This window comes from Arachis ipaensis, chromosome B10 (genome assembly GCF_059453495.1).
Source record: "Arachis ipaensis isolate K30076 ecotype BB chromosome B10, ASM5945349v1, whole genome shotgun sequence".
NCBI lineage: Eukaryota > Viridiplantae > Streptophyta > Magnoliopsida > Fabales > Fabaceae > Arachis > Arachis ipaensis.
In genome coordinates this window covers 114,669,905-114,696,511 of record NC_142435.1, presented here as the reverse complement: position 1 = coordinate 114,696,511, position 26,607 = coordinate 114,669,905, and the positions used below count along the sequence as shown (strand labels likewise).

General features: G+C 37.1%; 3 non-coding genes across 3 annotated transcripts; 1 reads left to right on the top strand and 2 right to left on the bottom strand.

The window, feature by feature from the left end:
• Window positions 1-70: 70 nt before the first annotated feature.
• On the bottom strand, window positions 71-178 carry LOC148581380 (small nucleolar RNA R71). Its single transcript, XR_015895872.1, has one exon. It is a non-coding gene; the product is annotated as a small nucleolar RNA R71 (small nucleolar RNA).
• Window positions 179-8,746: 8,568 nt separating this feature from the next.
• On the top strand, window positions 8,747-8,854 carry LOC148581379 (small nucleolar RNA R71). Its single transcript, XR_015895545.1, has one exon. It is a non-coding gene; the product is annotated as a small nucleolar RNA R71 (small nucleolar RNA).
• Window positions 8,855-26,181: 17,327 nt separating this feature from the next.
• LOC148581378 (small nucleolar RNA R71) lies at window positions 26,182-26,289 on the bottom strand. The gene has a single exon (XR_015895741.1). It is a non-coding gene; the product is annotated as a small nucleolar RNA R71 (small nucleolar RNA).
• Window positions 26,290-26,607: the final 318 nt, after the last annotated feature.

Here is a 26,607-nt window from a genome sequence, read left to right as displayed (position 1 = left end):
CAGCCTAAACTCTTGGGATAAGCTGGTCACGGCTTTCTTAGCCAAGTACTTTCCTCCTCAAAAGCTGAGCAAGCTTAGAGCTGATGTTCAAACCTTCAGACAGAAAGAAGGTGAATCCCTCTATGAAGCTTGGGAAAGATACAAACAGTTGACCAAAAAGTGTCCTTCTGACATGCTTTCAAAATGGACCATCCTGGATATATTCTATGATGGTTTATCTGAGCTATCAAAGATGTCACTGGACACTTCTGCAGGTGGATCCATTCACCTAAAGAAAACGCCTGCAGAAGCTCAAGAACTCATTGACATGGTTGCTAATAACCAGTTCATGTACACTTCTGAAAGGAATCCTGTGAGTAATGGGACGCCTATGAAGAAGGGAGTTCTTGAAGTTGATACTCTGAATGCCATACTGGCTCAGAACAAAATATTGACTCAGCAAGTCAATATGATTTCTCAGAGTCTGCATGGAATGCAAGCTGCATCCAACAGTACTCAAGAGGCATCTTCTGAAGAAGAAGCCTATGATCCTGAGAACCCTGCAATAGCAGAGGTGAACTACTTAGGTGAACCTTATGGAAACACCTATAACTCAACATGGAGAAATCATCCAAATTTCTCATGGAAGGATCAAAGGCCTCAACAAGGCTTTAATAATGGTGGAAGAAACAGGTTTAGCAATAGCAAGCCTTTTCCATCATCAACTCAGCAACAGACAGAGAACTCTGAACAAAATGCTTCTAATTTAGCAAATCTAGTCTCTGATCTATCCAAGGCCACTGTAAGTTTCATGAATGAAACAAGATCTTCCATTAGAAATCTGGAAGCACAAGTGGGCCAGCTGAGTAAAAGGATCACTGAAATCCCTCCTAGTACTCTCCCAAGCAATACAGAAGAGAACCCAAAAGGAGAGTGCAAGGCCATTGACATAAGTGCCATGGCCGAACCTGAAAGGAGAGGAGAGGACATGAATCCCAAGGAGGAAGACCTCCTGGGACGTCCAGTGATCAATAAGGAGCTTCCCTCTGGGGAATCAAAGGACTCTGAGGCTCATCTAGAGACTATAGAGATCCCATTGAACTCCTTATGCCCTTCATGAGCTCTGATGAGTATTCCTCTTCTGAAGAGAATGAGGATGTCACTGAAGAGCAAACTGCCAAGTTTCTTGGTGCAATCATGAAGCTGAATGCCAAATTGTTTGGCATTGATGCTTGGGAAGTTGAACCTCCCTTGTTCATCAATGAACTAAGTGATCTGGATCAACTGACATTGCCTCAGAAGAGACAGGATCCTGAAAAGTTCATAATACCCTGTACCATAGGCACCATGATCTTTAAGGCTCTGTGTGACCTTGGTTCAGGAATAAACCTCATACCCCTCTCTGTAATAGAGAAACTGGGAATCTATGGGGTGCAAGCTGCTAAAATCTCACTAGAGATGGCAGACAGCTCAAGAAAACAGGCTTATGGACAAGTAGAAGATGTATTAGTAAAGGTTGAGGGCCTTTACATACCTACTGATTTCATAGTCCTGGATACTGGAAAGAAAGAGGATGAATCCATCATCCTAGGAAGACCTTTCCTGGCCACAGCAAGAGCTGTGATTGATGTTGACAGAGGTGAAATAGTCCTTCAATGGAATGAGAACTCCCTTGTATTCAAAACTCAAGGATCTCCCTCTGCAACCATGGAGAGGAAGCAGAAAAAGCTTCTCTCCAAGCAGAGTCAACCAGAGCCCCCACAGTCAAACTCTAAGTTTGGTGTTGGGAGGCCACAACCAAACTCTAAGTTTGGTGTTGAACTTCCATATCCAAACTCTAAGTTTGGTGTTGGAGAGTCTCAACAAAGCTCTGCACATCTGTGAGGCTCCATGAGAGCCCACTGTCAAGCTATTGACATTAAAGAAGCGCTTGTTGGGAGGCAACCCAATGTTTATCTAATTCTTATTTTTATTGTTTTTCATGTTTTCTTAGGTTCATGATCATGTGGAGTCACAAAATACACAAAAAATTCAAAAACGGAATCAAAAACAGCAGAAGAAAAATCACACCCTGGAGGAGCATCTGTCTGGCGTTCAAACGCCAGAACAGAGCATAGTTCTGGCGCTGAACGCCCAGAACAAGCATGGTTCTGGCGTTCAACGCCAGAAATGGCAGCAAATGGGCGTTGAACGCCCAAAATGGGCACCAACCTGGCGCTGAACGCCCAGAGTTGTGTGCAAGGGCATTTTACATGCCTAAATTGGTGCAGGGATGTAAATGCCTTGACACCTCAAGATCTGTGGACCTCACAGGATCACCTCAGGATCTGTGGACCCCACAGGATCCCCACCCACCTCCACTCACTCTCTTCTCTCTTCTCAATCATCCTCTATTCCCAATAAACACTCTTCCCTAATTAACCCTTTACCACTCACATCCAAACACCCACTTTCCTTCAAAATTCAACATCTCTTTCCCACCCAATCCCACCCATATAGACGAATACACATCTCCCTCCATCTCCTCCATATCTTCTTCTTATTCTTCTATTCTTTCTTCTTTTGCTCGAGGACGAGCAACATTCTAAGTTTGGTGTGGTAAAAAGCATAGCTTTTTTGTTTTTTCCATAACCATTGATGGCACCTAAGGCCAGAGAAACCTCTAGAAAGAGGAAAGGAAAGACAAAAGCTTCCATCAAGGGTCTATAGCTCAGTGGTAGAACATTTGACTGCAAATCAAGAGATCCCTGAGATACCTCAGGGGATACATTTTCTTCCACACAATTATTGGAAGCAACTAAGGGTGGAACATCAAGAGCACTCCATCATCCTTCATGAAATCAGAGAAGATCTAAAAGCAATGAAGGAGGAGCAGCAAAGACAAGGAAGAGACATAGAAGAGCTCAAGGACATCACTAAGGTGGATTCATTCCTTGTTCTTATTTCTTCTGTTTTTCGTTTTCTATGTTATGTGCTTATCTATGTTTGTGTCTTCATTACATGATCATTAGTAGTAATAACTATGTCTTAAAGCTATGAATGTCCTATGAATCCATCACCTCTCTTAAATGAAAAATGTTTTAATTCAAAAGAACAAGAAGTACATGAGTTTCGAATTTATCCTTGAACTTAGCTTAATTATATTGATGTGGTGACAATGCTTCTTGTTTTCTGAATGTATGCTTGAACAGTGCATATGTCTTTTGAAGTTGTTGTTTAAGAATGTTAAATATGTTGGCTCTTGAAAGAATGATGACTAGGAGACATGTTATTTGATAATCTGAAAAATCATAAAAATGATTCTTGAAGCAAGAAAAAGCAGCAAAAAAAAACAAAGCTTGCAGAAAAAAAAAAGAAAAAAAAAATTTAGGCGAAAAAAAAAATAGAAAGAAAAAGAAAAAGCAAGCAGAAAAAGCCAAAAGCTCTTAAAACCAAGAGGCAAGAGCAAAAAGCCAATAACCCTTAAAACCAAAAGGCAAGGGCAAATAAAAAGGATCCCAAGGCTTTGAGCATCAGTGGATAGGAGGACCTAAAGGAATAAAATCCTGGTCTAAGCGGCTAAACCAAGCTGTCCCTAACCATGTGCTTGTGGCGTGTAGGTGTCAAGTGAAAACTTGAGACTGAGCAGTTAAAGTCAAGGTCCAAAGCAAAAAAAAGAGTGTGCTTAAGAACCCTGGACACCTCTAATTGGGGACTTTAGCAAAGCTGAGTCACAATCTGAAAAGGTTCACCCAATTATGTATCTGTGGCATTTATGTATCCGGTGGTAATACTGGAAAACAAAGTGCTTAGGGCCACGGCCAAGACTCATAAAGAAGCTGTGTTCAAAAATCATCATACTGAACTAGGAGAGTCAATAACACTATTCGAAATCTGAAGTTCCTATAGATGCCAATCATTCTAAACTTCAATGGATAAAGTGAGATGCCAAAACAATTCAATAGGCAAAAAGCTATAAGTCCCGCTCATATGATTGCAGCTATGTTTTATTGATAATTTAGAATTTATAGTATATTCTATTCTTTTTATCCTATTTTGATTTTCAGTTGCTTGGGGACAAGCAACAATTTAAGTTTGGTGTTGTGATGAGCGGATAATTTATACGCTTTTTGGCATTGTTTTTAGTATATTTTTAGTAGAATCTAGTTACTTTTAGGGATGTTTTTAATAGATTTTGTGTTAAATTCACATTTCTGGACTTTAATATGAGTTTGTGTGTTTTTCTGTGATTTCAGGTATTTTCTGGCTGAAATTGAGGGACTTGAGCAGAAATCAGATTCAGAGGTTGAAAAAGGACTGCTGATGCTGTTGGATTCTGACCTCCCTGCACTCAAAGTGGATTTTCTGGAGCTACAGAACTCGAAATGGCGCGCTTCCAATTGCGTTGGAAAGTAGACATCCGGGGCTTTCCAGCAATATATAATAGTCCATACTTTGGCCAAGAATTGACGACGTAAACTGGCGTTCAACGCCAGCTTTCTACCCAAATCTGGCGTCCAGCGCCAGAAAAGGATCCAAAACCAGAGTTGAACGCCCAAACTGGCACAAAAACTGGCGTTCAACTCCACAAATGGCCTCTGCACGTGCAACACTTAAGCTCAGCCCAAACACACACCAAGTGGGCCCCGGAAGTGGATTTATACATCAAATACTTACTCATGTAAACCCTAGTAGCTAGTTTATTATAAATAGGACCTCTTACTATTGTATTAGGCATCTTTGGATTACCTTATGATCCTTTGATCACGTTTTGGGGGCTGGCCATCTCGGCCATGCCTGAACCTTCACTTATGTATTTTCATACGGTAGAGTTTTTACACTCCATAGATTAAGGTGTGGAGCTCTGCTGTTCCTCAAAGATTAATGCAAAGTACTACTGTTTTCTATTCAATTCTTCTTATTTCGCTTCTAAGATATCCATTCGCACCCAAGAACGTGATGAAGGTGATGATTTTGTGTGACGCTCATCATCCTTCTCCCTTATGAACGCGTGCCTGACAAACACTTCTGTTCTACATGAATTAAGCTAGAATGAGTATCTCTTAGATCTCCTAACCAGAATCTTCGTGGCGTAAGCTAGAATGATGGCGGCATTCAAGAGAATCCGGAAGGTCTAAACCTTGTCTGTGGTATTCTGAGTAGGATTCAATGATTGAATGACTGTGACGAGCTTCAAACTCGCGAGTGCTGGGCGTTAGTGACAGACGCAAAAGGAGGGTGAATCCTATTCCAGCATGATCGAGAACCGACAGATGAATAGCCGTGCCGTGACAGGGTGCGTGAGCATATTATTCACTGAGAGGAGGGGATGTAGCCACTGACAACGGTGATGCCCTTGCATACAGCCAGCCATGGAAAGGAGTAAGACTGATTGGATGAAGATAGCAGGAAAGCAGAGGTTCAGAGGAACGAAAGCATCTCCATTCGCTTATCTGAAATTCCTACCAATGATTTACATAAGTATCTCTATCCCTATTCTACTATTTATTATTCGAAAACTCCATGATTATTTTATATCCGCCTGACTGAGATTTACAAGGTGACCATAGCTTGCTTCATACCAACAATCTCCGTGGGATTCGACCCTTACTCACGTAAGGTATTACTTGGACGACCCAGTGCACTTGCTGGTTAGTTGTATCGAAGTTGTGACAATTATGTATTGAGATCAGAGCACCAAGTTGCTCACGTTGCCGGGGATTGTTTGAGCCTGGACATCACAATTTCGTGCACCACCTCATCAGTGGTCTTGTACTTCTTCATAGACCCATTGCTAGCACTTTCCAATGTGGTCTTATCTTGGGGCCTCATGCCCTGTGTGATATAGCTAAGTAACACTATCTTGTCAATCCTGTGGTGGGGGCATGCTTCCAGAAGATTATTGAAGTGCTCCCAGTATTCAAAGAGAGTTTCATTGTCATCCTAAACAATTGTGGAAATATCCTTCCTCAGTTTATCAGTAACTTCAAATGGAAAAAGAATTTTTCCAAAAACTCCTTTCTGAGTGTATCCCAGTTGGATACATTTGCCAGAGATTGAGTGTAGTACCACTCTCTTGCTTTTCCCTCGAGAGAAAACGGGAAAGCTTTAAGCAAAATTGAAGTTTCATCAGTACCATCACACCTGACAGTAGAACAGGCTGCCTGGAAATCTCTCAAGTGCTTGATAGGTTCTTGAGCAAGTAGACCATGAAACTTGGGCATCAAATTTAGCAGTGCGGTCTTTATTTCAAAATCTGTAGCTACCGCTGGATGATGCGCTTGGAACGGTTGCATTGTAAAATCAGGGGCTCCTTCTTCCTGGATGGTAACTCTCCTAGCTGCCATGTCTTCTACACGTAAAATAATCGAATCAGTAGAACGGGGGTTGGTTTTTTCCTCAAGTTCACTCTCAGATCCGCCCTCAGAGCGGACTAACCGACGCTGTTCTCGCCTTATTCGTGAAATAGTCCTTTCAATTTCAGGATCGAATATTAGCAAGCGCAGATCAGGAAGTGAATGCGTCATTTGACGGAAGAAACATGCAGCTCATAGTAGCAAAATAAAATAAAATGCAAATAAATAAATTCTAATTAATAACTTTAGCACTCTATTGCAACTCCCCAGCAACGGCGCCAAAAATTGATGAGGCACAGAAGTTGGTGAATTAAAAATTATTAAAATAGTTACGTTGCAAGTATAGTTCTTAACTCACCGAAAGTCTGCCTATCAATTTAGAAATATGTCACAGAGAGTTTAAATTAAAAATTACTGGGAGTTTAAGTCCCAGGTCGTCTCCCAATGAGTTGCAAAAAAGTGTGCTATTTTATTAATCAGATGTTCCAAGAAGTTGAGCTAAGTAGGTGAAAAATTAAATTAAGAAATTCAAATAATATGAATAAAAGCCTTGACTGGGAGTTGATTAGTTCGAATCTCTATTATTGATGGAATGATCTCAAGATTAATTTATAATTAATGGTTGTTCTGTTTAGTTATCCTTTACTAGGTAAAGGAAAGTCAAACAAGTTGGAATGCTAGATCTATTCACAAGTTGCAACCCACTTAGTTCAAAGGGATTGGTGTTAGTGATTAGATAACAATCCAACAGTTAACCCAATTACAATTTTTCTTTCAATCCTTCCAACTCAAGAGTTCCTTTCAATCAACTCCCCATCAAGTGGGGAAACTACTCACTCATTGTGAATAATAAATCCATAACACATAAAAGGGAATTACAAGAAGACATGATTATTGGAATGGAAAATAAATTAAAATGGAAGAAATAATCCTTGTATGAAATAATCATGAAAATATTCAAATAACAAAATTGAACAAAGCAAAGAACATGGAAGAATAAAACCAAGTTAAGAGAGCGAACTAGAATGACGAAGTCTTGATGAGGAAAATAACTCTTCTCAATGTTCCAATGCTAAGATCAATTGAAAATTAAATTTCTAAAAACCTAGAGAGAAAAACCTAGAGGAGGAAAAACTAGATCTAAAACTGTCAACTGTGTAGAATGAATGCTGTCTTTTGTTTCTGCATATTCTCTGGCTCTAGTCTCCTGTTCTGGGCCAAAAACTGGGTCGAAATAAAGTCCAAAATCACCCCCAGTGAAGTCTGCAGATTATGCAGATCGCACATGTCACGCGATCGCGTCATCCATGCGGACGCATCATTCGCGCTTTTCCTTGCCACGCGTTCGCGTCGTCCATGCTACCGCGTCGCTTGAGCTTTTCCAATCTGCGCGGTCGCGTGAGCCATACGGCCGCGTCACTGCGATTCGCTCTCCTTCGCGCGGTCGCGTGAGCCATGCGACTGCGTCACTTCTCGCTGGTTATCTCCTCAAATTCTTGTGTTCCTTTCATTTTTGCTAGCTTCCTTTCCAATCTCCAACTCATTCATGCCCTATGAACTCTGAAAAACTCAACACACAGATCACGGCATCGAATGGAATAAAGGGGAATTAAAAATACATAATTAAAGTCTCTAGGAAGCAGTTTTCAAACATGTTATAAATTCAGGAAGGGATTATAATTTCATGCTAATTTAATGAATAAGTGGGTAAGGATCATGATAAAACCACACAATTAAACACAATATAAACCATAAAATAGTGGTTTATCACCCACTTGTGCCTCCAAATTTCTAATGGATGACCTTGTTTCATTCATGAAACTCAGAGTGGCCTTGGATAGATCAGAGACTAAATTTGCTAAGCTAGATGGATTCTGCTCAGAATTCTCTGTCTGTTGCTGAGTGGATGATGGAAAAAGTTTACTACTGTTAAACTTGTTTCTTCCACCATTATTAAAGCCTTGTTGAGGCTTTTGTTGATCCTTCCATGAGAAATTTGGGTGATTTCTCCATGAGGGGTTATAGGTGTTTCCATAAGGTTCACGCATGTAATTCACCTCTGCTATTGCAGGGTTCTCAGAATCATAAGCTTCTTCCTTAGAAGATGCCTCTTGAGTACTGTTGGATGCAACTTGCATTCCATTCAGACTCTGAGAAATCATATTGACTTGCTGAGTCAATATTTTGTTCTGAGCTAATATGGCATTCAGAGTATCAATTTCAAGAACTCCCTTCTTCTGAGGCGTCCCATTACTCACAGGATTCCTCTCAGAAGTGTACATAAAATCGTTGTTAGCAACCATGTCAATAAGTTCTTGAGCTTCTGCAGGCGTTTTCTTTAGGTGAATGGATCCACCTGCAGAAGTATCCAATGATATCTTAGCTAATTTAGACAGACCATCATAGAATATATCCAGGATGGTCCATTCTGAAAGCATGTCAGAAGGACACTTTTTGGTCAGTTACTTGTACCTCTCCCAAGCTTCATAGAGGGATTCACCTTCTTTCTGTCTGAAGGTTTGAACATCCACTCTAAGCTTACTAAGCTTTTGAGGAGGGAAGAACTTGGCTAAGAAAGCCGTGACCAGCTTATCCCAAGAGTTCAGGCTATCCTTAGGTTGAGAGTCCAACCATACTCTAGCTCTGTCTCTTACAGCAAAAGGGAAAAGCATGAGCCTGTAGACTTCAGGATCTACTCTATTAGTCTTAACAGTATCACATATCTGCAAGAATTCAGTCAAGAACTGAAAAGGATCTTCAGATGGAAGTCCATGAAACTTGCAGTTCTGCTGCATCAGAGAAACTAATTGAGGTTTCAGCTCAAAATTGTTTGCTCCAATGGCAGGAATGGAGATGCTTCTTCCATGTAAATTGGAATTAGGTGCAGTAAAGTCACCAAGCATCCTCCTTGCATTATTATTATTTTCGGCTGCCATCTCCTCTTCTTGTTCGAAAATTCCTGTAAGGTTGTCTCTGGATTGTTGTATTTTAGCTTCTCTTAGTTTCCTTTTCAGAGTCCTTTCAGGTTCAGGGTCTGCTTCAACAAGAATGTTCTTGTCCTTGCTCCTGCTCATGTGAAAAAGAAGAGGACTAAAGATACCGGGGATCCTCTTTACCACAGTATAAAGGTTCCCTTGTGTGAGTAGAAGAAAAGAAGAATAAGAATGTAGAAGAGAATAATTCGAACTCAGAGAAGAGGAAGGAGTTCGAATTTTTGGGTGAAGAGAAGTGTTAGTAGATGAATAAATAAATAGAAGGAGATGAGAGAGAGAAGTTTTCGAAAATAATTTTTGAAAAGGAGTTGATGATTTTTGAAAATTAAAGGGAAATAAAATTAAAATTAAAATTTAAAACAATTAATTAAAAAGAATTTTTGAAAAAGAGGAAGGTATTTTCGAAAATTAGAGAGGGATAGTTAGTTAGGTAGTTTTGAAAAAGATAAGAAACAAATAAAAAGTCAATAAGTTAGTTGAGAAAGATTTGAAAATCAATTTTGAAAAGATAAGAAGATAAGAAGTTAGAAAAGATATTTGAAAAAGATATGATATGAAAACGTATGATTAAAAAGATATGATTTTGAAAAAAATAAGATAAAAAGATATTTTTGAAAAGATATGATTGAAATTAGTTTTGAAAAAGATTTGATTTTTAAAATCACAATTAATGACTTGATTCACAAGAAATCACAAGATATGATTCTAGAACTTAAAGTTTGAATCTTTCTTAACAAGTAACAAACTTGAAATTTTTGAATCAAAACATTAATTGTTGATGATATTTTCGAAAATATGATATAAAATTAAGAAAAAGATTTTTGAAAAAATATTTTTAAAATTTTCGAAAATAAATAAGAAAAATGAAAAAGATTTGATTTTTTAAAAAGATTTTGAAAAAGATAAGATTTTTAAATTGAAAATTTGATTTGACTCATAAGAAATAACTAAATTTTAAAAAGTTTTGAAAAAAGTTAACTCAAATTTTCGAAAATTTATAAGTGAAAAAGGGAAAGATATTTTTTTTTATTTTTTGATTTTTGAATTTTTAATGATGAAAGAGAAAAACATGAAAAAGACTCACAACATGAAAATTATGAATCAAAACATGTGATGCATGCAAGAACACTATGAATGTCAAGATGAACACCAAGAACACTTTGAAGATCATGATGAACATCAAGAACATATTTTTGAAAATTTTTCTATGCAAAGAAAACATGCAAGACACCAAACTTAGAAATTTTTAATGCTTAGATACCATGAATGCAAAAATGCACATGAAAAACAACAAAAGACACAAAATAAGAAAACATCAAGATCAAACAAGAAGACTTACCAAGAACAACTTGAAGATCATGAAGAACACTATGAATGCATGAATTTTTTCGAAAAATGTATAAATTTTTAGAAAAAATGCAATTGACACCAAACTTAGAAATTGACTCTAGACTCAAACAAGAAACAAAAAAATATTTTTGATTTTATGATTTTATTAATTTTTTTGGATTTTTGTATATTTTTTTCGAAAAACATATAGGAAAAAGAAAATAAGAAATTCAAAAATTTTTAATAAGAATTCCAGGAATCTTTCAATGTTAGCCTAAAGCTCCAATCCAAGGGTTAGACATGGCTTAATAGCCAGCCAGCTTTAGGATATAAATCAGTCATACGACAGCTGATATTCCAATTAACTTGCCTCTATGCTGATGGTTGGAAGCCACAGTCCAAAAGAATTAGATATGGCTTTACAGCCAGCCAGGCTTCAACATGCTTCACGAAACACTAGAATTTATTCTTAAAAATTTAGAATAATTTTCGAAAACAGATGAGAAATTTTTGAAAGATTTTTGAAAAATTTTTGGAAATAAAACAAAAAGAAAATTACCTAATCTGAGCAACAAGATGAACCGTCAGTTGTCCAAACTCGAACAATCCCCGGCAACGACGCCAAAAACTTGGTGTTGTTGCCGGACCAACTTGGCACTGATGTTACCGGACCAAAGCTTGCCAGAAACTCGAACAATCCCCGGCAACGGTGCCAAAAACTTGGTGCACGAAATTGTGATCCCTGGTAATGGCTCCAAAAACTTGGTGCTCTAATCTTAATTAATAATTTGCCACAACTTCGATACAACTAACCAGCAAGTGCACTGGGTTGTCCAAGTAATAAAATCTTACGTGAGTAAGGGTCGATCCCACGGAGATTGTCGGTATAAAGCAAGCTATGGTCATCTTGTAAATCTCAGTCAGGTGGATATCAAATTGTTATGGAGTTTTCGAATAATAATAGTAAATAAATAGAAAATAAAGATAGAAATACTTATGTAATTCATTGGTGAGAATTTCAGATAAGCGTATAGAGATGCTTTCGTCCCTCTGAACCTCTACTTTCCTGCTGTCTTCATCTAATCAATCCTACTCCTTTCCATGGCAAGCTGTATGTTAGGCATCACCGTTGTCAATGGCTACATCCTGTCCTCTCAGTGAAAATGGTCCAATGCACTGTCACTGCATGGCTAATCATCTATCGGTTCTCGATCATACTGGAATAGGATCCATTGATCCTTTTGCATCTGTCACTACGCCCAGCACTCGCGAGTTTGAAGCTCGTCACAGCCATCCCTTCCCAAATCCTACTCGGAATACCACAGACAAGGTTTAGACTTTCTGGATCTCAGGAATGGCCATCCATGGGTTCTAACTTATACCACGAAGATTCTGATTAAGGAATCCAAGAGATACTCATTCAATCTAAGGTAGAACGGAAGTGGTTGTCAGGCACATGTTCATAGGGAATGATGATGACTATCACGATCACCACATTCATGTTGAAGTGTGAATGGATATCTTAGAAGCGGAATAAGTTGAATTGAATAGAAAAACAATAGTACTTTGTATTAATTCATGAGGAACAGCAGAGCTCCACACCTTAATCTATGGTGTGCAGAAACTCTACCGTTGAAAATATATAAGTAATGAAGGTCCAGGCATGGCCGAATGGCCAGCCCCCAACGTGATCAATAGATCAAAATATGAAACTCAAGATCATAAGATGTCTAATACAATAGTAAAAAATCCTATTTATACTAAACTAGTTACTAGGGTTTACAGAAGTAAGTAATTGATGCATAAATCCACTTCCGGGGCCCACTTGGTGTGTGCTTGGGCTGAGCTTGAAGTTTACACGTGAAAAGGCTTCTTTTGGAGTTGAACGCCAAGTTGTAACGTGTTTTTGGCGTTCAACTCTGGTTCGTGACGTGTTTCTGGCGTTTAACTCCAGACTGCAGTGTAGAACTGGCGTTCAACGCCCTTTTGCGTCATCTAAACTCGAGCAAAGTATGGATTATTATATATTTCTGGAAAGCCCTGGATGTCTACTTTCTAAAGCCGTTGAGAGCGCACCATTTGGAGTTCTGTAGCTCCAGAAAATCCACTTTGAGTGCAGAGAGGTCAGAATCCAACAGCATCAGCAGTCCTTCTTCAACCTCTGAATCTGATTTTTGCTTAAGTCCCTCAATTTCAGCCAGAAAATACCTGAAATCACAGAAAAACACACAAACTCATAGTAAAGTCTAGAAATGTGAATTTAACATAAAAACTAATAAAAACATCCCTAAAAGTAACTAGATCCTACTAAAAACATACTAAAAATAATGCCAAAAAGCGTATAAATTATCCGCTCATCAGTTATACACCACCTATTACCATGATGCCTTTAGTCGGTGATGGATTTGTACCTCCAATGAGGTTTTAGAATGTGTCAGTTATAATGAATAACCAACTGCCAATTTATCATGATATGAGTCGAAATATTTTAGTTGGATCTTTATTGAACATAACAAGGTCGATGTCTATTTTTTGACAACAGATGGAAGAAAGTCATAATGATTTAGTCAATTTGTTAACCCAACAAATGACTACTAACCTGAACCCTATTATGGCTGACACTAATATTAAGTATGATCAGTTAGCCAGACAAGTTGAAAGAATTGCCAGGATTGTTGATTATGACAAAAAGAACGGTAATCCAAATATTTTAGAGATAACCTATGATAATATGGCTAACAATGAAGATATCCCAATTGGTAACCCCCTAGAAGACGATGTCCTACCTCATATGGTTCGATGTGGCTAGAATGCTGACAACATTTTGAATAGGATAAGAGGTCATCATCGTGGTGATAAATATCAGATGACTTGGTCATCTAAAATGTCTTCAACAGGATAATTATAAATATGGGATTCATTAATTAACCATATTTTATTTCATTTTTTCCTGATGTGGTGCAAATGGCAGGGTATTAAAAGCTCCAAAATTGTGATAATTTTCATGGGAAGCTGGTGAATCTACTATCGAGCATATTGCTCAATATTTGGTCAAATTAAGGAATTTAGCAAAAAAAAGTATTTGAAATGAAGTTCTTTTACTCTTCTCTAAAAAAAATGCTTTTACTTGATTTTTGAATTTAAGACCTAATTTGATTTTGACGTCGGCACAATTAGAAAGTGCTTTTCATCTTCAATTTTATATAGGAGAGTTTAAGGCCACTTTGATAGATTTTTTGCTTTGAAGAGAAAAAACAACGAATCAATTGATGACTACATGATTTGATTCAAAAATCCTTGTAATCAATGTTATGTATCGATTCTTGAGAGCGAAATTGTTAAAATGGCTACTATGGATCTAGGATTTAATATGTGTCAAAAACTGGTGAATTTATATATTCTTAATTTAGCCCAATTAGCTGAAAGATTTAAGCAAATAGTTACTCAAAAAAGAGAAAGAAGAACTGAAAAAAGAGAAAAAAAATATAGAAGTTATAAGTCGTTTGCTCAAAAAGAAAAAGTTTCATATGTTAAAATGTGATCATCTAGTGATGAGTCTGAACATGAACTATTGAAGTCTATATTGTGAAATTGAAAAAAGGTCCACCTTATATTTGTACTTCACTTAAAAAAATTGCTACTATTGATAAAGTTAGTGATTCTAAATATAATAGTGGTAAAAATAATTTTTTGATATTATAAACTTAAAACAAATATTTGATGTGCTTTTAAAATATAAGCAATCGGTTTTACCTGAAGGCAAAACTTTACCTTCGATTAAAAAACTTAAAGGGAAATCTTATTGCAGATTTCATCAAGCATCTAGTCATTCAACTAACAATTATGTCTATTTCAAGCATTACATTCAAGAAGCCATCGTGAAAGAAAGGTTAAAGTTCGACGAGAGTAAAAAAGAAATAAAGGTTGACACTAATCCCTTCGAGGTGAATGCAAGTTTTGATGAACTTTAATTTTTGGGAATCAACATGACTGGGTTCACTTCCTTTGAATTTGACACTTCTTTGGGAGGTTTCGAAGATAATATCTGGAGAATATTTACTGGACTTTTTTATTTACCAGAAGCTAAAGGATAGAAATGTCTTACTCTGTCCATGGTGCAATGCTGTGTTTGATGATGGAGCAGCAACAATATTTGAAACAGAGACGATGAGAAAAGAGTTAGCTCATAAAGAAGAGCAAAATCGACAAAGGCATCTAACTCAACAAATTAAGGGTCAATATTCCAAAAACCATTAAGAGAACTATTCTCCTGCATTTTGTCGATCACAAGCTATTGGGGTCGAATGGATCAACACTTGTCATGAGTTTAGAGTAGGAAATACAAAGAGTACCAGCAATAACAAGCCCAATAAGGCTATTGTGGTCGAGGTCGAAATAGTTACCCTTGAGGAAGGAATGGTGGTAATTAGGGCGGTCGACATTTTCAAAAGGTACACCTTTTAATGCCTTCGACAACTGGGGATAAAAGGGGAAAACCTTCCATTTTGGACAGAGTGGTTTTTCCAATAGAGGTTGTGACTAGGCTATTTTCCAGCAAAAGTGAGAAGCCCATTGTCTTTGAAACAAAGGGTAAGGTTCTTGAGACTTTTGAGACCAAGGCAATTACCAAGGATGATACTGACCTCGATCTCGGTGAAGATTACTTTGAGGAAAGGGATGAAGAGATGATTGGTATAGTCTCGATCTTGCTTGTAGAGTATGTGGGCCAAGAAAAAATAGTCTCACTGGAGACTATGATGCTGATTTTGAGGATGAAAACACTTTTATTTTCATTTATGATGGCAATTATGTGGGTTGTTTTAATAAATCCACTAAAAAACAAATGTCACATTTGATATCTCCATATTAAGGCTACCATGAATGGTACTATGCTAAATAGGGTAGTTGTCAATGGAAGTGCTACTATTAACCTCCTTTCGGAGAGAGTGCTAATAAAGGTTGGTAAATATGTCGATAACTTCCATCCAACTAATATAGCAGTGTCAGATTATAGCCGGAGTTTCAATGCCAACAAAAAGGTTGGTCACATTGATGGTTAAAGTGGGTTCATCTGTCAAGAAGACAATGTTTGTGGTGGTTTCCCCTAGAGCAAGCTACAATTCTTTGCTTGGCCGAGATTGGATTCCTAGAGTAGGAGCTATAGCTTCGATTGTGCATCAAAGTCTTCTACTTTGGAATGAAGAAGGGGAGACTGAAATCATTGGGGATGATGATAGTCTTTATGTTGAATAGATGCATGTCGACATCAAGGTCTACAATGAAAAATAAAGCCTCTTGAGGCCGACAAGTAGGGCTGTACATGATTTGGTTAATCCAAAAACCAAACCTGTATTATGGTTACAAAAATTTAATCATGGTTAATTAACCAAATTGGTTTTATATTATGAAACTGATTATTAACTGGCTAGAAAATTTAGAAACCTATTTTTAACCGATTATAAAAATAAAAATCGATTTTGAAAAAATAACTCGTTTTTGGATAGAAAATTTAGTTTTTGAAAAAAAAAATGATTTTCTACCAGAAAAAACTATTTTTTTAAATTGAATTTTTAATCTAAAAAATTTGAAATTAGGATTTTTTTTTAATTTTGTTTTGGTTTTGGTTAACCGATTAAAAATCAGTTTTTTAAATTTGGTTTTGGTTAACCAATTTAAAAAAATATTGATATGGTTTTTAAAATTGTTTTATTAAATTGGTTAACCAAAATGTGGTTATAATTTTTTAACTGGTTAATTATATTTTAGTTTTTTAATATACTTCAACAACCATAATTTAAAGGGATATTTTCTTACTAATAAAGGACTCAAGATGAAGCTTAGGCACCCAAAACTCGATTTTTTTCTACTAGCTAGGAGTAAAACTCAACAACAAAAAAGTTCGAGAAAAAAGTTTAAAAATATCTAATAAAAAAGATGTTGTGTCAAATTATTTATTTTTTTAAAAACTTATGTAAATAATGTCTACTACATGTTTTTTTTTATTCTAATAGTGGTTCCTCTAATGAATTCGATCAAATTAGATATTTATATTTTGCAATATGTAATTTTCTTTCTAGTGAAAGTTTGTTGGATAAAGTCAATCCTTGTAAGGTTTTACCTTCTACAACATGTACTTTTCATTCTAGTCATTGGTCTTTAAGTTGCTATGGTTCCACTAGTGATATGAGCAGTTGTTAGTCAAACAAGCGTCAATGTATCTTAATTATTTTGTACTCAAATTAAATCAACATTTTATTTGGCTAATGACAATAATAAAAGTAGTTCTTTTTTAACAACTTCTTCAAATTTCCTTTAGATTGTATTTGTAAGAACCGCAAATTAATTAACTGATTAATTAACGTAAAATAATAATAATTTAATTGTCCGGAATAGGTCCAAAATTTTAGAATATTAATTAGAAATATAAATATGATATTTGGACTCAGTAGATTTTTTTGAGTTGAAAAATATAATTTTCTTCAGAAAATTGCATAAAAATGTGTACCGGTAAATTAACCGGCAGTACCGGCTTAAGTCTTTCTGGTACTGTGCGAGAATAATAAAAACAGTAGAAAACTTTAGAAAAATATTTAGAGTTGAAAACCGGGCGCAAATTTAAAAGGTTTGGCCAAAAGTTGGACCAAACGGGCCAAAAACACTAACAGGTTGGACCAGATCCAAGTTAGTCCAAAACCCAACATTATATAAGTCCATTAAGTGGCAATTTCAGCCACTTTCAATACAACACAGTAGCTGCAACATAAGTTAGAGGAAGAGGGGAGAGGGTTTTGCAAACACTATTCATCTCATTATTCTTTTGATCATAACTCGAGCTACGGTACTCCGATTGACGAGCCGTTTGCAGCCACGCAAAGCTCTCTCCGAGCCCGTCATTTCTAACAAGGTATTGAGGTAAGATTTTTGAAAATATCTGCCCATTTCTTAGCCCTTAAGAATTTCTAAATTTAGATTTTTGTTTTGAGTGGATTTTTGTGATTTGGTTGTTTAGGTGCCAACTAAAAGTGAGGAATTATTGGTGTTCAACTTGGAAACTTGTGGAAGCTTGGTTGAAGTCAAAATTTGGTGTTTGGAGCATATTGGGAATCGGCCAAGGTATGGTTTCGATTTCCTCTATGTAATATGTAATATCTCTGGACACTTAAGCTAGTGGACCATAGGATAGGATTGAAATTGAATTTTGATGATTATGATGTATGATGACTTTGAGTTTATGTTGCATGATGATGAATTATGGATGTCCTATTAAGAATTGGTGTTGGGTGACTATTATGATAATGATAGGTGATAAGTGATGGATTTGTGTATGAGGACTTGTTGATGTGTATTGTTTGAGAGATTAATAAATTGATTGATGATTTGGTATGGAGATGATGAAAAAGTTAATTTTAGGTTGTGGAATGAAATGGAGGATATGTGAATGTGATGTTGCAGAATTTATGATTTCTGGTTTGTGTGCGCACGCACATAGCTGTGCGCGTGCCCTAATCAGTGGCTATTTTTGACTTGTGCGTATGCACAGCCTTGTGCACACGCACAACCTGTGAAATTTTGAAAACATGTATACGCACACTCTTGTGCGCGCACACACACACACAGGGAGATGTCTACTGTTGGGAGCACTAGCACACTCTGGTGCACACACACACCCTGCGAGATTTGCAAGTTGTGCGTACGCACGGCCTCGTGCACATGCACATGCTGGGAGTGGCAGTCTGTTCAGGGCGATCACACGTATCTATGAGTGTGTTTAAAACGAAAATTTTACCTTCTGTGCACACGCACATTTCTATGCATATGCACACTTCTTGAAAATTTTTTTGTGCGTGCGTACGCACAACCCTATGCATACGCACACTGCCATATTTTTCAATAAACTTATTGTTTTTAACTGTTTTATACTCTCGGCAAGCTTGTAAACTCTCGTGACACTTGTATAAGACTCTTTAGCTTGTTTTTAGTGTCAAAACATAGAGAAGGATCTAGGTGAAACTAATTAGGTATTTCCTTGCAAAAATGTTTAGAAAATGGAGGTTTAGGTTTCTGGAGTATTGAGGACGGAATTGGTTGTGTGAGAGGGCGAAGCACGGTGTTGATGATTGATGATACGAGTTGTGGAAGTGGTGAACTAATGAGTACTGAAATGAATGATTTTGAAAACCATTGATGTAATATTTATATGAGTTGTGGAAGTGGTGAACTATTAAGTACTGGATGAAATGATTTTGAACACCACTGATGTAATATTTTTAATGAGATTTGTTGAGACGCTATGCACCTGGCATGGACGGTTTGGTTAATCCCGCCTGTCGAGGTCGCGGCGGTGGCGTAAGGGCAGTTAGTCCCGCTTACGTTGAGATGTGAGGTCCGTGGCAAGAGTATCCCGCTCGCATCCCTTCAGAATCACGATAGTGTGCAGGCACTGACATCCTGGACCGTGATCCGAGCACGATATCTCGGGGGTTCCCATTATGAGCCGAAGGGCGACATCTCCATGGAGATGTGTCGGGTTGGCAGTTGAACCGACAATGTGATATTACAGCCAATAGGACAGGCATTCATCGTGTGCATCTTCTATCTGTTTGTTTGCTTTGCTGACTTGCAATTGGTTGCCTAATTGTATAACATGATTAATTGCTATTTGAATTACTTGATATACATGCTTATACTTGTGCTTTCCTTGCATTGTACTATTTGTGTTTTCTACTGGGATTGAGGAGGTTCGGAAGGCGGTGGCAATGGGATCGCATAGTGGTTAGGCTGGTGGTGCGCGTGTACGCAAAACTCACACTATTTCGTACAACAGCAGCAGTACCAGGCAAGTGAACTGGGTCGTCCAAGTAATACCTGAGCGAGTCAGGGTTGATCCCATGAGGATTGTGGCTTGAAGCAAGCTTATGGTTGTCTTGCAGGTCTTAGTCAGGCGGAATCAGAAGGTTTTTGAGGTGTAAATTAGCTATTAAAAAGTTACCTATTAGGAATTATATGAATGGAATAGAGTTGAGAGTCGGAGTTGCTTTGTCTTTCTGAAGTAACTCTGGCACTACCGTCTTCTTTGCTTGTGAATGATCTTCTTCTATGGCAGGCTGTAAGTGATCAAAGCCACGCCAATGGTCTTTGATCTCCTCTGCTACAGAATGAACGCCAGGGCCCTTGGTATTCAATCCAATGGAGGATGAAGCGCATAACAATCCATTCTCTTGGCGATCTTACACAAAACTCCATAGACAAGGTAGAATCTTTCGGATCAGAGAACGCTGCTTCTTCGATCTAGCCTATACCACGGAGACCTTAATCTCCCCGGAGATCGGCTGAACTGATGTCTCGAGAAGTCCCCAACGAAATTGTGGATTAACCATATGAGAGATGTAAATCCATAGCTGTTGATTCGTGCTTTCCGGCCAAGTATTCACACGAACCCAAGTAGATGTGGGTGTTTATCAGGCACGTTTGTCTTAATGTGATGAACAGAGCCAATTTGTCAGATCGTCCTGCTCATCACAATGAAGATCGGGATATACATCTTAGAGATAGATCAGACACGGATCGAAGAAGATGAAATAGTACTTTTATTAATTCATAGGACTCAGCAGGGCTCCTCCCCTCAACCTAGGAGGTTTAGAAACTCATACTAAAAATAAAATACAAAGATAAAAACGTAAAAATGGAAGACCTCCCTCCCAGAGGAGGACGAAGGTACCCAAGGTCGAAGATGATGATCTACATGAACATAACCCCTTTGAATACTAAACCAATGACTAGTAAGGATAAAACAGTCTATTTAGTGCTAAAATCTACTTCTGGGGCCCACTTGGTGAGTGATTGGGGTGAGCTTTGATGAGATCTACTCTTAGGCGTGGAATGCCAGCCAAGGGTCCTTTCTGGGCCTTTGGATGTTGGGCTCTGCTTTTTGGGCGCTGGACGTCTGGAAGAGTGTAGGTAGTTGGCGTTGGACGCCAGTTTTGAGCCTTCAAATTTGAAGCAAGGTATACACTATTATATGTTGATTGAAAGATTTGGAAGTCAGCTTTCCATATCCATTAAGAACGCTCCATTTGCACTTCTGTAGCTCCAGAAAAGCTCTTCCGAATGCAAGCAGGTCAGATTTGGACAACATCTGCAGTACTTCCTCTGTCTCTGAATCAGACTTCTGCTACAGCTCCTCAATTTCAGCCAGAAAATACATGAAATTGCCCAAAAACACAAAAACTCATAGTAGAATCCAAAAATATGATTTTAACACTAAAACCTATAAAAACTTAATAAAAGCTACTAAAAATTATATGAAAATGATGCCAAAAAGCGTATAAAATATTCGCTCATTACAATACCAAACTTAAACCTTTGCTTGTCTCCATGCAACTAAAAACACAGTAGGATAAAAAGAAAATTAAGATACAATAACTTTCTAAGTTTCAAATGAATCTTAGTTAAAAATCAGATGAGCGGGACTTAGTAGCTTTTTGCTTCTGAATAGTTTTGGCATCTCAGTATCCATTGAAACTCAGAGATGTTGGTATTATTAGGAACTTAGAATCCAAATGATATTATTGACTTTCCTAGTTAAGCTTATTTTGATTCTTGAAAACAGCTTTCTGAGTCTTGGCCGTGACCCTAAGCACTCTGTTTTCCAGTATTACCATCAGATACATTCATGCCACAGACACTTTAACTGGGTGAACCATTTTAGATTGTGACTCAGGTTTGCTAGAGTCCCCAGATAGAGGTGTCCAGAGTTCTTAAGCATACTCTTTTTTCTTTGGACCATGACTTTAACCGCTCAGTCTCAAGCTTTTCATTTGACACCTTCACGCCACAAGCACATGGTTAGGGACAGCTTGGTTTAGCTGCTTAGGCCAAGATTTTATTCCTTTGCACCCTCCTAACCACTGATGCTCAAAGCCTTGGGTCCTTTTACCCTTGCCTTTTGGTTTAAAGGGTTACTGGCTTTTCCAATCTGCCTTCCATTTCCTACATTTTTGGGCAGTAATGGATTTTTCTGCTTTTTATTTTTTTCTTTTCGCCAATTTTTTTTTGCATGCATAATAAATTTTTTTCTTTTACAACATGCTTTTTCTTTTGCTTTTTGCTGCTTTTTCTTACTTCAAAAATAAATTTTTAGATTTTTCAGATTATCAATAATATTTTTCCTTTTTCCTTATTCTTTTAAGAGCCAACATTCATAAATTTCAACTTCAAATATGCACTGTTTAATCATACATTTTGTTCCGGGGGTTACCTGAAACTGTAGGTTGATCTCGGATGAGATCTTCTGTACTGATCGGTGATGACGTGTCCGGCGTGTGGGTGGTGGCTGGAGCAGTCGCGTCCGACTTATTGGACTGGTAATGCTGCTGATCCTTTGTCACCGGAGGGTGGTGGTGCATGCAAGAGACTCCGATGCTTAAGTTAGCAAGGGTATTAAGCAGGTTTTTTGTAGAATCAGAGTATGAGTTATACCTGGGTGCTCCAGTATATTTATAATGGTGAGAAGTGACCTTTTTTAGATAAGATAAGTTAGTTATCTTTATCTTATCTTATCTTTTGAGCGAGGTCATCTTATCTTCAAGGGAACTGCCCTTATCTCTATAGGCTTAGGCTGCCTTATGATTTGGGTCGTGTTCCTCTATTTGGGCCCTTTATTGGGCTTTCCTGGCAATTTGGCCAAGCTCTTTGAGAAGAGGTCGGATGGTCTGACCTGAAGAGGTCGGTCGCTTTGTCGCTAAATGATGAGTGGATAATTTATACGCTTTTTGGCATTGTTTTTCGTATGTTTTTAGTAGGATCTAGTTACTTTTCACGTGTAAACTTCAAGCTCAGCCCAAGCACACACCAAGTGGGCCCCGGAAGTGGATTTATGCATCAATTACTTACTTCTGTAAACCCTAGTAACTAGTTTAGTATAAATAGGACTTTTTACTATTGTATTAGACATCTTCGGATCATCTTATGATTTTTAGTTCATCTTAGGATCATATTGATCACGTTTGGGGGCTGGCCATTCGGCCATGCCTGAACCTTCATCACTTATGTATTTTCAACGGTAGAGTTTCTACACTCCACAGATTAAGGTGTGGAGCTCTGCTGTTTATCATGAATTAATGCAAAGTACTACTGTTTTTCTATTCAATTCAACTTATTCCGCTTCTAAGATATTCATTTGCACTTCAATATGAATGTGATGAACGTGACAATCATCATCATTCCCCCACGAACGCGTGCCTAACAACCACTTCCGTTCCACCTTAGATTGGATGAGTATATCTTGGATCTCTTATTCAGAATCTTCGTGGTATAAGCTAGATTGATGGCGGCATTCATGAGAGTCCGGAAAGTCTAAACCTTGTCTGTGGTATTCCGAGTAGGACTCAGAGATTGAATGACTGTGACGAGCTTCAAACTCGCGAGTGCTGGGCGTAGTGACAGACGCAAAAGGATAGTAAATCCTATTCCAGTATGATTGAGAACCTCTAGATGATTAGCCATGCAGTGACAGCGCATTGGACCATTTTCACAGAGAGGATGGGATGCAGCCATTGACAACGGTGATGCCTCCAGATGATTAGCCATGCAGTGACAGCGCATCGGACCATTTTCACAGAGAGGATGAAAAGTAGCCATTGACAACGGTGATGCCCTTACATAAAGCCAGCCATGGAAAGGAGTAGGATTGATTGGATGAAGACAGCAGAAAAGCAGAGGTTCAGAGGAACGAACGCACCTCTATATGCTTATCTGAAACTCCCACCAATGAATTACATAAGTATTTCTATCTTTATTTTTTGTTTATTTATTATTAATATTCGAAAACTCCATAATTATTTGATATCCGCCTGACTGAGATTTACAAGGTGACCATAGCTTGCTTCAAGCCGACAATCTCTGTGGGATCGACCCTTACTCACGTAAGGTTTTATTACTTGGACGACCCAGTGCACTTGCTGGTTAGTTGTGCGAAGTTGTGAAGTTAAGCTTGGACCATGGTATTGTGCACCAGTTTGTTGGCGCCATTACCAGGGAGAGAACGAACAACAAATTTTACAACCTCAGACTAACAATTTCGCATACCAAGTTTTTGGCGCCGTTGCCGGGGATTGTTCGAGTTTGGACAACTGACGGTTCATCTCGTTGCTCAGATTAGGTAATTTTCCTTTTGTTTTATTTTCAAAAAAAAATTTTCAAAAATCTTTCAAAAAAATTTCTCATCTGTTTTCGAAAATTATTTCAGAATTTTTAAGAATGAATTCTAGAGTTTCATAAAAAATGTTGGAGCCTGGCTGGCTGTAAAGCCATGTCTAATTCTTTTGGATAGAGGCTTCCAACCATCAGCATAGAGGCAAGTTAATTTGAATATTAGATGTTGCATGCCTGATTTATATCCTAAAGCTGGCTGGCTATTAAGTCATGCCTAACCCTCAGATTGGAGCTTTGGGCTAATATTGAAAGATTCCTGGAATTCATATTAAAAATTTTGAAATCCTTATTTTTCTTTTTCAAATGATTTTCAAAAAATATAAAATAAAAATCCAAAAAAAATAAAAAAAATCATAAAAATAAAAAATATTTTGTGTTTCTTGTTTGAGTCTTGAGTCAATTTCAAGTTTGGTGTCAATTGCATATTCATTTTGCATTTTTCGAAAATTCATGCATTCATGGTGTTCTTCATGATCTTCAAGTTGTTCTTGGTAAATCTTCTTGTTTGATCTTCATATTTTCTTGTTTTGTGTCTTTTCTTGTTTTTCATATGCATTCTTGCATTCATAGTGTCTATACATGAAAAATTTCTAAGTTTGGTGTCTTACATGTTTTCTTTTCTTGAAAATTTTTCAAATATAAGTTCTTGATGTTCATCTTGACATTCAAAGTGTTCTTGGTGTTCATCTTGACATTCATAGTGTTCTTGCATGCATCACATGTTTAGATCCAAAATTTTCATGCATTGCATCATTTTCATGTTTTTCTCTTTCATCATTAAAAATTCAAAAATAAAAAAATATCTTTCCCTTTTTCACTCATAAATTTCGAAAATTTGAGTTGACTTTTTCAAAACTTTTAAAAACTTAGTTGTTTCTTATAAGTCAAATCAAATTTTCAATTTAAAAATCTTATCTTTTTTTTTTTAAAAAAAATCTTTTTCAAAAATCATATCTTTTTCATTTTTTTATTTAATTTTTTATTTTATTTCGAAAATTATAAAAATATTTTTCAAAAATATTTTTCTTAATTTTATCTCATAATTTTCGAAAATATCTTCAACAATTAATGTTTTGATTCAAAAATTTCAAGTTTGTTACTTGCTTGTCAAGAAAGATTCAAACTTTAAGTTCTAGAATCATATCTTGTGATTTCTTGTGAATCAAGTCATTAATTGTGATTTTAAAAATCAAATCTTTTTCAAAACTAATTTCAATCATATCTTTTCAAAAATATCTTTTTATCTTATCTTTTTCAAAATCATATCTTTTTAATCATATTTTTTTAAAACATATCTTTTTCAAAAAAATTCGATTTTAAAATATCTTTTCTAACTTCTTATCTTCTTATTTTTCAAAAATTGATTTTCAAAATTTGTTTCAACTAACTAACTAACTTTTTGTTTGTTTCTTATCTTTTTTAAAACTACCTAACTAACTCTCTCTCTTTAAAGTTCGAAAATCTCTTCCCTCTTTTTCAAAAATTCTTTTCAATTAACTAATTGTTTCAATTTTTAATTTTAATTTGATTTCATTCCTAATTTTCGAAAATCACTAACCCCTTTTCAAAATTTTATTTTCGAAAATCCTCCTTCTCTCTCATCTCCTTCTATTTATTTATTCATCTACTAACACTTCATCTCACCCAAATTTGAACCCCCTCTTCCATCTGTGTTTGAATTTTCTCTTCTTCCCTTCATTACATTACATTCTTTTCTTCTTCTACTCACACAGGGGAACCTCTATACCTGGGTAAAAAGGATCCCTATTATTATTATTCTTCTGTTCCCTCTTTTTCATATGAGCAGGAGCAAAGACAAGAACATTCTTGTTGAAGCAGACCCTGAACCTGAAAGGACTCTGAAAAGGAAACTAAGAGAAGCTAAAATACAACAATCTAGAGATAACCTTATAGAAATTTTCGAACAGGAAGAGGAGATGGCAGCCGAAAACAATAATAATGCAAAGAGGATGCTTGGTGACTTCACTGCACCTAATTTTAATTTACATGGAAGAAGCATCTCCATCCCTGCCATTGGAGCAAACAATTTTGAGCTTAAACCTCAATTAGTTTCTCTGATGCAACAAAACTGCAAGTTTCATGGACTTCCATCTGAAGATCCTTTTCAGTTCTTAACTGAATTCTTACAGATATGTGATACTGTTAAGACTAATGGAGTAGATCCTGAAGTCTACAGGCTCATGCTTTTCCCTTTTGCTGTGAGAGACAGAGCTAGAATATGGTTGGACTCTCAACCTAAGGATAGCCTGAACTCTTGGGATAAGCTGGTCAAGGTTTTCTTAGCCAAGTTCTTCCCTCCTCAAAAGCTGAGTAAGCTTAGAGTGGATGTTCAAACCTTCAGACAGAAAGAAGGTGAATCCCTCTATGAAGCTTGGGAGAGATACAAGCAACTGACCAAAAAGTGTCCTTCTGACATGCTTTCAGAATGGACCATCCTGGATATATTCTATGATTGTCTATCTGAATTAGCTAAGATGTCATTGGATACTTCTGTAGGTGGATCCATTCACCTAAAGAAAATGCCTGCAGAAGCTCAAGAACTCATTGACATAGTTGCTAATAACCAGTTCATGTACACTTCTGAGAGGAATCCTGTAAGTAATGGGACGCCACAGAAGAAGGGAGTTCTTGAAATTGATACTCTGAATGCCATATTGGCTCAGAATAAAATATTGACTCAGCAAGTCAATATGATTTCTCAGAGTCTGAATGGAATGCAAGCTGCATCCAACAGTACT